Raw genomic sequence first — 18993 nt, 5'->3', positions numbered from 1 at the left:
AAATGAGAAGAATGATACTCTGCAGTAAATATAGAGCATAAAGAATAAAAATCTACATAGTCCCTTCAGGAATTTGCAATGTCGCGAACTCAACAATAATTACACTGACCCCTTGTGCCTTCTGTGACTTATGCATGACCTTGCAATTTAAAACAAAAATATTGCAACATGCCTCACTTTTTCGGGGGATGGGGGGAAGCAGTTTCAAAATTCTGGAGGGACTGACAATTAAAAAAAAAAAAAAAAAAAAAGCTATCTGCCAGTTTAGTGGAGTTTAAGTTACCTTAAATGTAACCGTTTTTTTAAAACCGATTTTTCTGTCCCTACAGCTAAAATATATATCTCTGCTGCATTAGCTTTTCTACCATCAGCCAGGCCCTGCCACGCTTTGCACAAAGTATTACAACTATATAAATTACTGATCAAGGAAAAATTGTTAATATTCTGTGACTTCACAGTGAGTGTCAAACAGCATCTCTCCACAATAGGTTTTGTATCACATTCCTGCTAAAAATATCTTTATAAAGGTGCATGCAGTAGCTTTAATGACAGGTTTGACCCGCTAATTGACACGCAGTGCAGATTTTGTTACTTTATGACAAAGACAGGGAGGCTGCTCCTCCTCCTTTTCTGGCTTTACTGTCATCAATTTTCTTTAATGATAAATGTAAAAAAGCAGATGAAGGTTTACCTCCAAGATGTTGAACTATCCCTTTAAACGTCACATACAGGTATCTGTCAATAGTTGCTGTCCTTGTTTGTGTTTATTAGCCTCTGTCACTATGACAACTGACAGCCGCCAAAGCTGCTTCTGTATATTCAGTTTGTATGGAAAAGGTTCTTTCCCTCTCCTATTTTCTTTCAGTGACAGCCAAAAAGACTCCCCTTGTAACACATTCATGTTCCTACCTCCTCTCAGCTCTTTCATCCTCTAGCCATGTTGCTTCTGGACCAGAGAAATGCATATTTGAATGCTTACCAACCCCCTTTCCTTCTCCGTCTCTGCAGCAACTCCTACCACCCTACCACACGTACACAACCTCCTCGTGCACCATTACCCTTCTGCATAAATGCAACACAACCCCAAATTATGGTCAGCCGCTCGTGAAGTTAGTTTTGCTTGGGAAAACCAAGCTGCCATCTTTAATATCATAATGTTACCAAATTATATGGTTCTAATTGGAAACCGTTTGATCACACTTTCTGTCATCTGGAAATCTAGCGTGTGACCTTCACGGGCTTTTTGTTTCTCATCTCAAAAGTATGATCTCTGCTTCTGAACCAGCATAAATTAAGTAAACCACTTTACACCAAAGAGAGGCTTTTGCCACTAGTCACACCCTGCATGCAGCCAACACCAACGCTTCACTGTGAATATCTGTGATGTAGGTCTAGAGGATAACAGAAGACATCTGCAGGCAAACTGAGCAGCAGTACAGTAATGTAGTACACAAAGAGAGAATCACAGACTAGGGAAGATTCACATGTGGCAGGAATCCATCAGCTGCAGTTTTGTGGCAAGAATCTGGTCTGAGCCGATAACATGCTAAATGAATAATAAATTGCCTTAGTGAAGTGTTTTCCAGTCTGTTTTTCTTTGTGTGATGTACCCAAACATGCATTTAGAGCAGCCCCTTTTTATGGACACCATCTGCCATAGTATAAATTATATGGCAGGGAATGTTTGTACGGTTTTAGATACAGTGGAATTATCAATGACGAGGTCAGTTTGGTCAAGCAGATGAAAGAACTTGGCCTAATTTATCCTTTATTATTTCACCTCTTATTCCTTTCAACTATAAATATTTAAGCAGTTTCTCTACTTTTAGCTGTAACAATTGGAGTTTGCCGACAATTGATTCCACTTTTGTTTTATCATTTCAAATGCTAATTTATAACTTTTAACTATTGAAACAATCTGCTCACGTGGGACTTGTTTCATTGAGCTGTAAGTAACTCAGGTTTTAAAAGGTGCTGCTGTCAGTTTATTTTAATATTAGGTGATTGAGACGCTGACTAAAGACTATACTTTAACATTTAACAAGTTCAACATTGTTTGCTTGCAACCAAAGTAAAACCAACAGCCTCTGGCACTTTGAAAAAGCAACGTCTTTTCCACAAATCAGCCCCCTGACCGTCACAGGAGCAGCCAAAGTGCTTTGGTTGCCAATATGCTCATTATAGGAAAGAATCACATACTGTACGCCCCTCATAAGCACAATTCACCTTCCTTTCATCCAGCAGTCCAGCATGAATATAAAAGCATCATTATAAGCAGGCAATAGCCCATTAGTCTGCTTTGCCTACAGGGAATAACACCTTTTTTTCATTAAGAAGCAAATAAGAGCTGTTACCCACTATTTCCATTACTTTGTACTGTGTGACCCAATGTCAAATAAGTCACTGCACACACAAGTGACTAATTTTGAACAGATTTTTCCTTAAACACAGTCTGTTCGCAAGTACAGTATGTCATGTATTTTTAGAAGACTTACACCTACAAATGCAGCCATTTTTCCTTTTCCACTACAGGGTATTTTCCTGTTCATTCTTTGCAGCCGCTGACTGATCCCATTGCAGCTCAACTGCTGGTTGATTTTTTTTTTAAGTTTGAAATCCTCCTTTCTCACCTTGCTTTAACTCAAACACCGTCTCTTCCTTATATGCAGCAGGCCAGATGTTAAGACTGGAAGTCCTCCACAGAGGAGGCCCTCAGTGGTGTGCATGGTTGTTATTTATCTAAATTGTATTTTTATCTTTGACAACATTTTTCCCCTTCTTTCTGCTCTCAAGGGTGCTAAAGAAGGAGATGCAGAGAGGGAAGGCTTTGGCAGCATACCCACAATTCACTAGTGGCTCACAGAGCTGATGAAGTTGACAGCTGCATAAATCACTGGCTCATGGTGCTAATAGGTGGCAGTATAAAATCAAGCGCAGACCACCCATGCTGCGGGGCAGGAATAGGAGCATCAAGTCATATTTACCACGCAGCACTGTACAGCCATCCGAAACACTTAACCCCCCTCTGGCCGCCCGGCCTGTTCCAGTCCAAGGGGCTCTCTTAGCAACACAGGAAAAGCCAGTCTGGCATCTGCAGTGCAGTGATTCATATTTGGCACTTTCATAAAGGTTTCAAGCTGCTCGAGTTTTCTCAGGCCTATTGTCCAACATTTCATTCCTCAATCGCCTTTACGGAAAAACCTATAAACATTTCAAGGCCAATAACTGAACAGGAGCCTGTGCTTTTTCATATGAAGAGCTCAATAAAGTCACAGATTATGTTTTTCTCCTCTTCACATTGAGGAGAAAAGACTGTACATTCAACATTAACCCCACTGTCTGTGTGTGTGTGTGTGTGTCCACTTTACTTCTATGTATGAATGGAGAAGTGCGTGAGCTCATTCAGTAGAGCTGCTGAGGGAGGTGTGAAGGTGGCTGTTTAGAAGGCCTCTTTCTTTGTTAAAGCAGAGATAAAACACAAGGCCGTGAGGAGGTGGGCCCTCATCGCACAAAGCACAGCATATTGCTCAGTAAGAAGGCCTGGAACCCTGGGTCCCGCACAACAAAACTCTACCTAGCATGAAGGGCCCCAGCCATCGGGATTGACCATGCATGTGGGGAATGAATGCAGACACACACACCCTACACACCCCCAGCCCCTGTTGTCTGCATGTTTCTAGCATGTATGAGTTCCTGTTGTGTCCTATAACTATTACATGACACAAAGCTCTTCTCTTCCTCTCCACCCGATGACTCCACCGTCTCTCCAACATCTCTGCTTGGATGAGAGAGATAGACACACATCTTCAGCTCAACCTCTCCAAGACCAAAGTTCTTGTCTTCCCAGCCAGACCTTCGACACATCACAACAGCAGCATAAACACTGGATCTGTAGTGATCGTCTCCACCAAGTCAGCCAGAAGTCTGGGGGTCGTTGTTGACGACGGCTCATTTTTAATCAGCCAAAAAGGACTCGTGTCACACCACTCTTCAGATCACTACACTGACTTCCTGTAGCTGCTCGCATCAGGTTCAAAGCTCTGTCTCTCGCCTACATGGTGATCACCTCACCAGCTCCTGCTTACCTCAACTACATCATTCAGGTCTACAATACCTCCTGTCCGCTGCGCTCTGCCAATGAACGGCGTCTGGTGGTCCCTGCACCGCACAGAAGACACCAAGCAAAACTCTTCACCGCAATGATCCCACGATGGTGGAACGAGCAGCCAAACTCTGCACGCTCAGCAAACTCACTCCCAATATTCAAAAAACTGCTGAAAACAAAACTCATCCACATCTTCTTATGCACTTAAATCTATAAAACATAAAAAAACTTCCATTTGCTCTTTCTTGAACTTGCATCTCATGAAATACTTCTTCTGATAGGACTTTGCTTTGATGTTTTCTCCTTGATTTAGATTTCTGCTTTCCTTCTACCTCACTTTACGTTGCTTTTGCATAAAACTCCCTGCTGAATGACTAAATGCAAATGTCCCAAGTAACAAATCTCAGAGACTTTACAAACTTAAACAATTAATCAAATAAATCAAATTGACGAGAGAATAATTGTTAGTCTTTGTGGAGGTTTCACAGTTTTACTAGCATTATTATTCATTTCCATTAAAAAAATCTCCGATCTCATATTTCACAATGGATTGAATTGGTGCTCTACCACCACTGTTGCCCCACATTTTTTCTTTAATTTATTTAGGCGTGACAAAAACTCAAGCATTTTCAGAGCCTTCGTCTGAAAACATCAACACCTGCACGATGACCTGTCCTCTGTCTGTACTGACCATTCGCTTTGACATCTGCTGAGACCTCTGGCTCTGATGCACTTAAGCTGCTACAGCGAGTCCTTTACAGCCTATAAATGGCTTGAGGTCAAATTAAAGAGCGCAACAAAACGGCTCCTGGTTGTGTTTGCGTGAGTGCTTATGGCCACTACCTGAACTCCTCTACTCTCTCTGCCCAGGAGGGGAAAGTAAATGCCAGTGTTTGTAATGTTGCAAGAGGACAAGGCTGGTCTGTGGTTTACGTTTTTGGTTAATTTCAGCAATGGAGTTGATGAATTTGTCAAAACAGCTACTACTAAAAAAGTGTTATGGTTAAATAAATAATGTGTGAACTGCTGATATTGTAGCTTAACACATTCTCCAATACCATGTTTTTAAAGGTTCGGGGGTCCCGTGCCAGTATTTACATTTGTGGGCACTTTACATTACTATTTTTCTTTGTCGTTTCCTCATTTCAATCATCGACCAAGTATGATTGATGGCGGATACGTGAATGAAGTACCCGGTGTGTTAGTATAGGCAAGCAGCCATTTGTGGCGTTTGTGGTGGGTGATCTGTTAAGATGGAAAACAGAGTTACAGTCAGTGGTCAGACATGTTCTACAGAGAAGGAACAGAGCAGGAGCTGTTAGGCTGACCAGTGACCACAGCTTAGTCCAAATGCTAGAAAGTGCTTAGTGTAGGCTACCGACAGTAGCTGCTAGTATGTACTGTATTAAGCATGCAGCCTATTGCTACAGCATTGAGGGATCTGAACGTTTTTTTCTAGACTCAAAATAATAATTTATTTTAAATCAATTTAAACTGTTTTGCAATGGATCTTGCACAGTAACAGTCTTTTCAGCGTCTCAAATGTGAGAAGCTTTTTTCCCTTGTCACGTATGACTTGGCAGCTGAATGATCTTTGGGTGGAAACTGGAAAAGAAATGATTCTACCCTCTCTTTTAAAATTGATGTTCCTGTGCAACTAAAATGCGATTCGATGTTTTGAACATAATGAGTGTATGATTTTCGTTCTTTTTTATTCAGCAACAACAAGCGAATTGCATGGAGGTGGTTGGGGCCGTCGTCCCACAGTGTGTTAAGACATAACTCAGCAGAAAAGAAAACGGGATGTTTTACTGCAACATCAAACATTTTAGTGGACAAAAACATGTCGGGTGGGTTTGTTTGAGTGCATATGATGTGTTCACTATTCAAGCACTGACAGGTATTTCTACAGGTGTTTCTCTGGGAAACATGAGTGGCTTGTGGAGGGAATTTCAGTCAAATACCAGGGTGTCAAGATATTACATAATTACAAAAACACCAAAGTGTTAGACAGTGAAGCTGCTCTAGCTGTTCAGTGGCCTGTCTGCAGTCAGGTAACACGGCTGTTGACAGAATCGCACCTGTAAGTCTTTGCTTACAGACTCGCTCCCTGTAATCACAGCCAACGCTTGTGTTTACATTTCCACTGTTGGCAAAATATTGAGTTGCTATGCTAAAATAATTCAGTTTAGTTTGAGTAAACTTCAGCTTGCAAATGAATAAAATGCTGCTAATTCAACAGGACATCTTGGTGTAATGCTACTTGACGTGACGTCCCACCCACTTGTGACATCATGCTATGAAGAAATGTGACTTCATTCAGCACATTCAACGGCTAACCTATCAGGCTGGCTCTGGGCCTGGTTTTTTTTTTATGCCTCCATGGGAGATGTGACTGCATTAGCAAGAGCCAAACAAAAGGCCCGTTTGTCCCTCCGTCCACATCTGTCCAGGATCACCTCCCCTAATTACTGAGGTTAGTCTTTGGAATTGACAGCATAAATATTAAACTGTCAAACTCTGTCCGTTGGCAACGCGTTCCAGCGTGAGTCAGCCGGCCGAGGTTAAAGCGAGACAACATTCTCTTTCTCTGTGCTGAACAGGGCTGGTCAGCACAGAGAAACCTGAATCTCCATGTGCCAGTTACGTCACTCAACTATTACACCGTTTTTATATTTCTCTCTTTTGTCATTCTTTAAACTAACAGGTATAATCACACACACCTTTAGTTTATTTACCCAAATAATTACATAAGCTTTCATCTTTTTTTCTAATAAAAAGTTACAAAGATGTTTCACAAAACATTAACACTATAAACATACACTAATAGGATTAAAACAACGTTTTTTTTAAAACATAGAATTGAATGCATCTTTCGCTAGTACAAATACCCATCATCAGAAATTATGGTATTATACCTTAATTCAGCAAGGGAGGTGCAAATTTTGCACCAATTTATTTATTTCACTATAACTTTTTTCATATGTTATGTGTATGTATATACCTGTATGTATATGGCAATCACGGTTTCTGAAGGATTGTGTTTCTTTTACTGACATTTCTTTTCACCTATTGCCAAATACATAGACAGTATCTGCAACAAGCTAATTTTGTCAGATTTATCAGCCTTTTTCCACGTCAGACAGAGCCATTCTAGCTAATACTGTACCCTATTTACAGTTTTTATGCTAAGATAACAGATATTATTCTTTCCATGCAACTCTGAGCAAGAAATGTAAAACTATTGCTTTATACTAAAGAATTAAGGGGAATGTGGAAAAAAACATTTCTGTCCTTGCTGCAGTCACCCTAGATGACCTTGAACACCTCCGATATCCCTCAAGTGAATTTGCAGACTTTCAGTAGCACAAGGATGTTTTCTTTGCTGTCGTTTTAGGGGAAACACTTCGTTAGCTGTAATCATTTTCCAGACAAAGCCTGGGATTGTAGCTGAGGAAATGTTGTGCCTGCAAATCTATCACCAATGATCTTTTCAGATGCGGGTTGAGATGGAGTAATTCAGCTGTATTGACGGGCATAAAACCTTAACAAACTATGCTGACAAGACAGAGAGCTGTGCAAACAGAAGATTAGAAAGGAGATGAAAGAAAAAGGAAGTCAGTTCAGTCGGTCGCCAGCAGTCTGTGGCTTTTTACTACTATATCCAGGAATGCTGTGAAACCTGAACTTGCTAAAACACCCACTGCTGATTAGCTGGATCAGGTGTGTTCAGTCAATCAGAAGTTGGAATATACCATTTTTCATTCCACTAGGATAACTGGGCAACAAGCAGGACAGGGATCCTTGAGGAGAAGAATTGAGAATAACTGCCTTAAACTTTATTTACGCTCGACATGGACGGTGTCGCAAAACGTTGCTCACCCTGCAATTACATCATTCTTGCCTGTGTGGGGGCCCTGCACAGGTCTGCGGCATACGTGCTTCCTTGTTGCCGATTGACTCACTGGTCAGACGGAACCCCGATCCTAAGACTAAAGCTTTGTCGATTTAAAGCAACTAGAATTTATTCTAAGACACTGCCCCAAATGATGTTGTGAGTAGGACAGCCCCTTCCCAACTTTTATTACTTGTATAAAAGTTACTCATGAACTGGAGTGTAAATGAGGTTCCAAATCCCTGGGCCCAACCAGTATCAGGTAACTATAGGACAACCTCATCTGCTGTTATAGGGAATTTTGCTTTAGTCACATAACTTTCTTTACCATAACAACTGTCATACACTAACAGCAATATAGTAATTAATGGATGTGCAAAACAATCAATTTAGGATGCCAAGTTCTTTTTTTGCCATATTCTGACAATAGACCAAACAACTGATCAAGTAAATGATCAGTAATTTATCAAATATAATACAAAAACAACAAAACAAATCTCACTGCTCCAAGCATCGAAAATCGTTTGAGTAATTCAACACTGGTGTGTAATTAGATTGACTAGAGTTATTAAATTTACTGTTTATTAGATTTACTATCTATTGTACATCGTGCTTGTATATGTGTGCACACACTTGCTCTTCCCATGACTTGGACCCATAGTGGGGTCTCCTCGCAGCTCCTCCTCTTCAGTGAGGCAACAAAAGTGCTCATCATGTTGTTTGGTTAGTTTTGCTGTAACCCCCACATCCACTGCTCCATCACACTGCAGCCAAACACAATCGAACAAATGCTGTACGCCTGGGTCAGTTGCTAAACAACCAAGTTAGGCATCCTTAGAGATGAGCGGATGCCCGGGGTCTTTAGGACCCCTAGCTGTGCTGTGGGCTGGCCATGTCCTGCCTGCAGAGAAGTGTGACAGAGAGACCTGACAGCTCCGCTGCCTTGCCCAAGGACATGCTGTCACAAAGACATAATAAGAGCAGACTCCGTGGGCCCCCCAGCCGTCAACAACACCACGGCCCCTGCTGGATGATTAGAAAGCGCTTCCCAACAAAGAGTTGGCAACAAAAGACCCATGTTAAATTAGGCATTTAATTCAACATGCAGTCACAAGGGCACAGTAACCAGAAAGAAATCATAAAAACATGTTCAAATGGACAAGAGTTAGACGGTGTCAGATAAGCCCACAGAAGTCTAAAGAAATACTGAAAATAAAGTAGTAAAAATCAGACTTTGAACCAAGAAACTAAATGTGGAGCTTGATGACAGAAAGGTGACAGTGGGCAGCAGGAGAGCCTATTCTGACAGAAAGCTAAGCATCAAATCTGGTCTGAACTCCAAGTTAAAACCAACAATGAGAGGAGGATAGTTGCATCTCAGGTTTGAAATGATGCTCAGCATATTAGGGCAGGATTTTAGACTTAGACATTTCTATTCTCAGTGCCCTTGCCCACTGAGCCAGATAGGAAATATGAATTAAGTTTCTTTCTAGTGTTGTGTGAATAAATTTGCAATTGAAACTCCAACAATAACAAAGCAGATGTGACATTACTATGAACCTTTATGTAAAAGCTTTACATTTTTGTAACATGTAAAATTCAAACCAGACTCAGTGGGACGGAGCGACAGCCTGAGCCTGGCAACCTAATGTCACATTACACAGTGACCATCCTCAGGATGCCAGTACTCAAAAGTCCAACGCCTCTGCAATCACAACATGATTTCATGATCATAAAAGCTTTTTAAAATGACATCAGCAAAGTCATCTCTTATGGAGCTCCTTTTGAAAACACTGAATTTGCAGTTGTTGTTATTTTATGATTTAATTACAAGTGTAAAGCTCCGGGGTATTGCCGGGGGTTAAAGAAGAGCCTCTCTCTCAGTGCTTGTTGAGCACAGGATAATTATAGGGAGGGAAAACCTTGTCAGAGTCAGAGGAATTCATTCTGATTTATTCAAGAGTGAAAGGATTCGTTGTAAGCCTTAAATAAATTTTAATTGCAGTAAGCTGTCTAACACAAGAAACCCCCCCTTCCCCCTGAACCCTGGTGAGTTGGGAACTTTGATTAGATTACAAAAAGAAAAAAAAAAGGAGGGGTGGGGGGTGGACTAAGTATTAAAGAGCCACAGGGGTCCCCATACTCACACAAAATGCTCCATTTATATTCCAAATCAAAACGCATGCACCACTTACTTGAAGTCATCCACCTACACTAGTACATCAAGCTACGCACAGAATGATGTGATGTCTCAGCTAAATAAAGGCTTTATGGGTTTAACAGATGCACACACCTGGTTTTATTGACAGCCCATACAAAAACATATTGAGTGTAGACTTGTTAGTGTTGAGCCTAAACACAGAATGAAAATAACACGACAGGACAAATTGACACACTTTGGAATGCTCGTTTCCAATATCCTTTGGCAAAACCGCCTCCTGCCCTCATGTTTAGCTAGTCAAGTCATGTTGTGGTATTTACACGTTTGATATTCCAGCTTTGTTTTGCTTTTTAATCCCCATAAACCTCTAATGCCTTTGTGTAGGTGCTGCGTTAATGCATTCATTTGTCTTTTTGGTCCCGGATCATCGCTGAATCACTTGTATATTTACTATAAATATATTACTATATATTTATAGTAATATCCACCATGTCATTCGAATGCAATTTCTGTTTATGACAAAACGTACTGGCCCATAACATTTTCACTCCCAGGCCCCATTATTAGGTACAAACTCATGCAGTCTAAAGCCTTTGTGAAGCATGCAATTTGTATTTTGATTTTTGGTGGGACACTGTTATGTTGGCGCACCGACGTCATACTCATTGACAGTTTTGTACGTTTTATTACACCGGAGTGCTGCTAATATCGAGCACCCCTTGCTGGAATATAGAGCCTCATGCCTTCTGAGAAATTAGCAATCATGTAACTAATACTCAATTTAGGGCAGCAGAGTGAGGTGAGTCTGTCCTGTTATGTAAAAAGCTCTTCATGACATCCCTGCCTCTCTACATGCTTGTACCCTGGACAAATGGGCCAGTAAAAGTTTTAAATGGACAGGTGTCAGCAGCCTTTAAGGAGAGACAAATCTGTCCACAGCCTTTCAGACTTTCCCTGAAAAGTACAGAGAAAACTGAGGGCGGACAAGGGAGAACGATAGAGATGGATGAGTAAAGAGAGGGAGGGACATCTTAAAGGAAAATAAGTGCCTGCATAGCGTGTACTATAGTTTCTCATATTCCCCTGTCTATTCTGTGATTATCATTCACATTTTAATTGCTGCTTATTTCGGGGTCCACGATTGAGTAACATTACATTTCTTAATTTAACCAAACTAATTTTTCAGTGTTATTAACTACTACTATTAAATGAGAAGGATTTTTTTAGCCACAGTTTGCTTGGCTTGCAATAACTTGTCAATGCAACCTTACAGTTTACAACACCCACTAATACTATGAATGACACAAAGGGTGGAGAGTGTGAAACGTTATGTCTTAAAGAGACGCCCGTTCTTTTTTTTTTTTTTTTTTTTTTTTTTTTTTTTTACCTTGTTCGACCAGAGTTTCAAGTTGAAGGCTGTTGCTGGGTGCTCCGGCCCTGAGGTGTGAAAAGGACCAATAATTGAGGTGGGACGAAGAGGAGGTTCCCACAGTCAGCCAAAGGTAACCTCCAACTAATTGTCGTTTCTATTGTTTATTACTGTATGTCAGAAACACAGTAATTTTTTTTACATTTATATTTTACATTTAGCAGACGCTTTTATCCAAAGTGACTTACAAGTGAGGTACAAGGCAGCAAAAATCTAAGTCAAGGAGAAAACATCAAACCAAAGTCCTATCAGAAAAGTGTTCACAGTTCACGAGATGCAAGTGCGAGAAAGAGCAGAAAGGATTTTTTTAAATTTTTTTTTAATAATGAGATATAAGTGCATAGGAAGACGCGGAAGAGTCCTGTTTTCAGCAGTTTTTTGAATATTGGGAGAGATTCAGCTGAGCGTGCAGAGTTTGGTAGCTCGTTCCACCATCGCGGGATCATTACGCTAAACAGTTTTGCTTGGTGTCTTCTGTGCGGTGCTGGGACCACCAGACGCCGTTTGTTGGCAGATCGCATCGGGCGGGAAGGATTGTAGACTTGAATGACTGAGTTGAGGTAAGCAGGAGCTGTCGAATTAACCATCCTGTCAGTTTTTGGGAAGTATCATCAGCTGCCTTTCATATATGGTATATTTCCTCTTATAAGCATCGAATCCCACCCCACCTGGTGGGGCCCTGCCCAGCCACCAAGTGCCACCCCGGTGTCGATCCCAAGCCTGGTTTTTTTTTTTCCAAGTTGACTAGATAAATGGATACATAGAGAGAATTTTTTCTTTCTGCATAAACATGATCCGAAGTGTAAACACATTTTCAAACTGAAACTAGATAAAATGAGCTGAATTAAGCAAATGATTTTAAAAACTTTTTTAAAAGTTATTCATTTATTTATTGTGAAAAGTTATTCTCTCTAACATTTGTGGGCACAACAATGTGAACCTTTGCCTCCTGTACATGTTATATGGTCCTCATCAAACGTAATGCTACTCATTCAAGCCAGAAAGTTCTACTCTGGTCTCATCTGTCCACAGAACATTATATTAGCTCTCTGGTTTCTCAAAATGGTCCTAAGCAAATTGTAGATGGGCAGCAATGTTTGTTTTGTAGGGTAGTGGCTTCCTTGTTGCAACTCCAACATGCATCGTTGTTGTGCAATGTTTTCCTTATGGTAGACTCATGAACATTGAGAGTAGCCGCCGCAAATGATACCTTTAGTTTCCTAGCTGTTAACCTTCTGACCTCCAGCACTGTACACGCTTTGCTCTTGGTGTCATTTTCGTTGGTCACTCGCTTTTGACAAAGGAAGCAGTGGTGTTGAATGATCTCCATTTGTTCACACTCTGCCTGACAATTGGCTGGTGAAGTCCAAAGTCCTTAGAACTTATTTTGTAACTCCTTTACAGCCTAACCACCAACAACTCTTCAACTACAATGAATTCGCATGAATCGCATACAATTGGGTGGTCGTTAAGTATTAGGGCTTTAAATTTGACAATGTTTAGTTCATATTTATGCAGGAAAAGAAAATTCTCGTTTACAAACGCCAAACTTTAAGCTACAAAGCACATTCTAGCGTTACCTAAGGCAACTTGAGGTGGTCTCAGATTTAAAGAGAGATTTGCTACATGGGTGGACAATCAAGCATAAACAGAATAGTATGGACCAGAGTAATTAAGCCAAATTGCATAAAAATCCATCAGTCAAAAACAATGCTGAGTTTTGACTTTTCAAACCAATTCATCTTTGTATAAAAGACAATGCCTTCATTTTTTTTTTTTTTTAGAAAACTCAAATTAGATGGGGATGGTGGGATGATCTCATTGTAGATGGGCCTTGAGGCTGTAGATGTGTTGGCTGATTGATCTGAATCTGTCAAAAGGTCTTGAGTAGCTTTGATGGCTCAGCAGTTTCTGTCAACAGACAGATCAGTCTGAAGCAGCTGCTCCATCCTGCAGGGTCACAACCCGCAATAGGCAGGAAAGACCCTGCAGGCTCTGAGCCATTCAGACAGAAAACCTTCAGCATCTAACTGAATGCCATCTTTCTCTGGATCTCTTCTTCCATTTCCCCCTTTTTTTCCTTTTATGTGGTTTTAAATGCTGTTTGTAAGGCACATCCTTAAGGCAAAGACGGGAAATGCAGAGTTGTGTTTATAGGACAAAATTTTTACTTTCATTGTTTTCTTTTCTTTTCATTGTTTTAACCTAACGTAAATGTAAAAAACTGAAAAATGTTGCAAATGTTCATGGTTACAAGTGACACGTTTGTGCTTCATTTACCTCCAACTAGACCTAAAAACCTATTCAAGAGACACACACACACACAAAATAATTCAAATTCCCTGTTTAGAAACTTGATTAATAAGAAGCCTAATTTGTGCAAAACAAATCAGTCATTTCATTTGAATGTATTTGCTAAAGGTTATCCCTGGACTTGTGTAACAAAAAGGTTAAATTCAACAGAGGTTAGAGCCCAGAATGTGCAGCCCTCCTGATGAGATGCTCAAGAACACAGCAGCAGAAGAAAGGAGGAAACCAAGAGGAAGAGCAAACCACAGGCATCTCTGTGGAAAGCCTTAACCTGCCTCCGACTTGATCCCCTGTACAAAGGAGTGCTTTGATGGGCTGATGCGCCAGCTTGTAATGAATATCACCGACAACATCTTCACACCTCCTCCTACGCACCGCTGCAATGACACAATGACTATGTCAACGGATGCTTTGCAGTATAAAAAGGCGGCTCTAAGAGAAGTGTGCCGTCCATTGTGTAGACATGGTTCATGCATGAGTCCCCATATAATAAATACACAAATACAATATTGCATATGTTAGTGTAAAAAACAAGTATAATTAGGACTTTTTGTACCCTATTCTTAAGTTTCTGTCTCGTGTCAGTGATCTTCTTGTAATCGCAGATGTTGGACCAACTTCACCACATTTTGTAGGAAGATGATAGCACAGTCAATCCCCCCCTCCCCCCCTCCTCTCCTGCTCATGTGAGGCTTCTTAATGGTCTTGGTATTTTTCACTCAGTCAGGATGGCACGAGTGCTGTTATCACAGACAGCTGTTTCCACATGGATAACCCTCAGATCTTACCTGTCAGAGAGGGCAGCCTCTTAACTTGAGATCTTTATTGACACTGAGCATGTGCAGATAAGAGCCAGGACACCCTCCTCCTCCAAGCCTCATTACAGCTCTTATAGGGTGTATGCAGTGCTGATAAGGACTTCTTTTTTTGTTTTGTTTTTTTTTTACTTTTGTATGCTGTTCTTTTATGTTTGGCTTCCATATATATAGGAGTTTTCTTTTTTTTTCTTTTTTTTTTTTTTTTTTTTTATCTCCTGTGTTACAATAAAAAGCAAAAAAAAAAAATTGAACAAGCAAAGCAATAGTTCTAATACTGTCTCTGGGCTGTTAAAAATGTTTTACAAGAGCCATTGTCGACCATTGTAGTCAAGGTTACAAAATGAACATGCAGCAACAATATTCTTCAGTTTATGCACAAAATCTACATGGTTGGGTTTAGGCACAAAAATGCCAGGCACCAGTCAAGTAAAAAAAATGTAATTTGGGTTAAAAAAATACAGTACAAACATTTAATTTACGTTTGAACTGGGACACAAACTGCTATCTCCCACTGGTCCACTGCTTTGACGCCCACCTTTCCAACCCATCCCCTCTCTAGACTTTCACTGATATAAAAATATTTCACCAAAGGTCACTCCTGCTTCTGTGACACTACAGCCACTAGATGTCACCTCTTTATCAGACCATAATGAGGCCACCTACCCAACATTATTTATGGGCTGATAAGAAAGACCCATTAGGTCCTAATGAATGGGGTGTAAGGCAAATTGGTTCGTCAAACAACTTTTGTATCTATCTGAAACTTCTCATTCATCAAGTCAGCCCAGTTCCCAAAGCCTGCTGGCCTGGTGTGTGTGTGTAGGAGACCGTCCATGATGCCTTTCACACCTTTTTACATGGTGAGAATTTGTAAATTCTGGATATTTGTTGCTTGTTAGTTTCCACTAACCCAAATCCAAATATACAAAAGCAAGTACATCTAAAATAGCTATGACACACTCACGACAATAAGTCTAATGAATTCACACATTATCCTATTGCCCTGTCTTTTTATTCTTCGTTGGGGTTCGTTGGGGTCCTTAGGCCATCTCTTCTTCTAACAAAAGCAGCTCATTCCGTGAGAGGCACAATTAAAGCCTGGGAGGCAGGAAGATTACGTACAGGCTTTATAGGCACCTCCAAATGACTCAGGAGCACACCATTCACCAGCTGGTAAAATTATCCACCATAGTCACGAAAACACTGAAAGTCAATCTTTCCCCTGTAATGAACCCTCTTCTTGCTAGGATAGTCCCCCTCTGCGGGGGTTATATAAAGTCGAAGGGAGATTGAAAGTAGTTCTGACATTCGGGCAAAATGAAAAAAGCGGTCAGTCTGGCTGCTGTCAGGATTGATAAAGCCACAACAGTTTTTAAAAGTCAGGAACATCAAGCACAGTAGATTAGTGCGAAGGAACTGGATAATAACTCTAACACATGACATCTACCATCACGTATGCAAGATCAAAGAGAGAAATATGGTATTTATTGATAGGCCTATAATTCTGCTCTCCTCTAAAGCAGGTCAGATTTCATTAGACAGGGCAGACAGAATAGAAACCAGATGATATGAGGCCTGGGCCCCAACTCTGGCTGATCATACACTTCAGGCCTGCAGGTTGCCAGGTCGAATCCTCACAGGGGAGAACCCCATCATCCCTGGATCAGAGGGGGAAGGAAAAAACTTTCTAGGTCAGTGGTTCCCAACTGTTTTGGTCTGACTTACTTCTCATCCCCATCATATGAGCTCACATCCCCGCCTTCTACAACACCGCCCTAATCTTCAAAGTGTGTTCATGTCAAATGATGGATGTAATCATGTAGTTATCAATTTGGGTTGGGTGATGCGAGTTGGTGATGCATTGCTTTACGTAATTGCCTCAACTATTAACTACTCTTAGCTAACCATGGCAACGGTTTCTCCAAAAGTGTGGCTTTTAGGAAAACAAAACTCCACAGCCAGAGGGGAAAACATACACATGCATGCTCACTGGGGGGGTGCATGCTTTTAAATTTAGCACTGTGCAAGCAGCACATCTGGTGACAACTTACTTACACTAGACATGAGCTAAAACCATCACAATCGCTTTAATAGGCAGCTCAAAAATAAGATCACATTTGTATTGAGATTATTTCTTACATTACTCAGCCCATTTTCCCCAGCCAGTTGGCTAATTTGTTCAATTCTGTCGAGTAATTGTATTTGTTTGTATCAACACAGTTTCTACATATTTGACTAAAAACACACAGCCACATGACATGCAACACATGAATGCAGGGAGGAGGGCAAGTGGCTTATGCGAGCCATCCACCCCATCTCACTCTGCAAACGCTAAAGGGATTTCCACAAAGCAAACACTGGTTAGCCTCGCTATTTAGTGTGGAGACTCACCGCAGCCAACAAGTTTGCTTCCAGAAAATAGTTCAGTCTGCCCCTCATGGGGCACCAGAGTGAGTGTGTGTGTGTGTGTGTGTGCGCGTGTGTGTGCGTGTGTGTGTGACAGAGAAGGAGAGAGAGACTGTAATACATAGTCTGCATTGGCCCAGATAGCTGAAGCAATGAATAATTCCCTGGCACAGATTCAAACTGGATGTGGTTTGACTCTTTGCTGTAAAGTTACTCCCAGAGGGGGGATGGTGGTTTGACTATCAATTACAGTGGCTGGAGCCCTGCAATCTGAGATCCTCTGTGATTCATCCATGCTTGACTGGTATTCACGCTCTCTTGCAATAATCACCCTACAAATGAAATAAATAAATAATGAATTAAAAATAAAACACTTAATGTGTGTTATTTTGTTGGCTGTTTTCAGCTGCTCCATATTGTTGATCGTATCCATGACCGTACAAAAATGTTGAGAATTTACAATATCAAGAGCAGAGCACTTAAACACAATCATGGCCAGTTTCTTACATACTGTAGATGTTAGTTTTGCTCTGCAACAGTTTAAATACAGCTGTTTGTAATGTACTTTGCTTTCTCTGAGCAAACCAAGTTTACTTTTCTCACAGATAAGTCAGATGGCATGATATGCAAACATTCGGTTTTTCCAGTGCCACTTTGACGAAGTTTGAATCGAGGGTATTTTTTCATGATTTACAACATCTGCATTGAGCCTTGGGTTTGTCCTCCAAAAAAAAAAAAAAAACCTCAACAAAATTGGGTTTTTGGACACTATTTTGCAGTGATATTGAGGCATACGGCAAGAAAAGGCCAAACAAAAACAAATCTCTGCTTCTCACCTTATGTGAAGAAGGTGGACAATGTTACAGCCCAACTGTACTGCAAGCTGATGGGGTCTTTGACGCCACACACACACACACACACACACACACACACACCAATTAAAACAGCAACACACTCAATATGCAGTTGAACTGAAACATGAGCAGCTAAAGAAATAGATGAAAGTTATGTCATGTATACCCATATAAATTAATACGTTGTGTACGTGTGAGTACGTTTCTTAATTCTGGGGACATAGAAAATGACTAAATGAAGATAACAAGGCAGACTAATGGTAGGTGGATCCATCATCCCCCCAATGAAATTAAACGACATTACTACACTACACCATCATTTAATTTCCTCTGTTCATCTTCATTTAATAATGTCTCTCATATTCTTATCTCACAGCACAATTTCCCTCTGTATTTCTGTATAAGTACTGGGTCCAAAATCACACCTGAAGTTTCTGAAGAGATTACAGCTCTTTACAGATGAAGCATCAGCATTTGCTGTTGATGGTGGAATAGACCAGTGAAACACCTGCTAAAATCCTCAGTGTTCAATTGGAGGACAATATGCCTGGAAACTAGAACAGTGACAGTTTGCCAATTGAAATATAATAGATATAGATATATAGATAGATATCTATAGAGAGATAGATATATTAAAAATGTAAAATCCCATTTCTACTGTTTAGGCATTGTGGGAAATCTTGCAGCCATAGTTGTGTGTTTTCTTTCCATTCACATTGCTCATTAGAGAGCAGAGAGTGAATAACCCCCGTAGAAATGTCAGTAGCTGCTCTGTGAAACATTCATTCAGGACACATTCTCCGATTGCTCACTGGACAAATTGATATACAGCAAATAAGAGAGGGCCTTACACGCACACATCAACGGACACACACGGAGGCAGAGCTTCCCGTTAGTGCAAGGGCCTCTTTTTGTGCAGCTCAGCCATCTGTCTCTCAGCAGTAGGTCCTTGTTACCTGTTGTACTCTTTCTTACCCTGCTCATTCACCAATCCCATCTCAGTGCCAGCAGTCCC

This window comes from Channa argus, chromosome 11, assembly GCF_033026475.1.
Source record: "Channa argus isolate prfri chromosome 11, Channa argus male v1.0, whole genome shotgun sequence".
NCBI classification, from domain to species: domain Eukaryota; kingdom Metazoa; phylum Chordata; class Actinopteri; order Anabantiformes; family Channidae; genus Channa; species Channa argus.
This window is presented reverse-complemented; position numbering follows the sequence as displayed.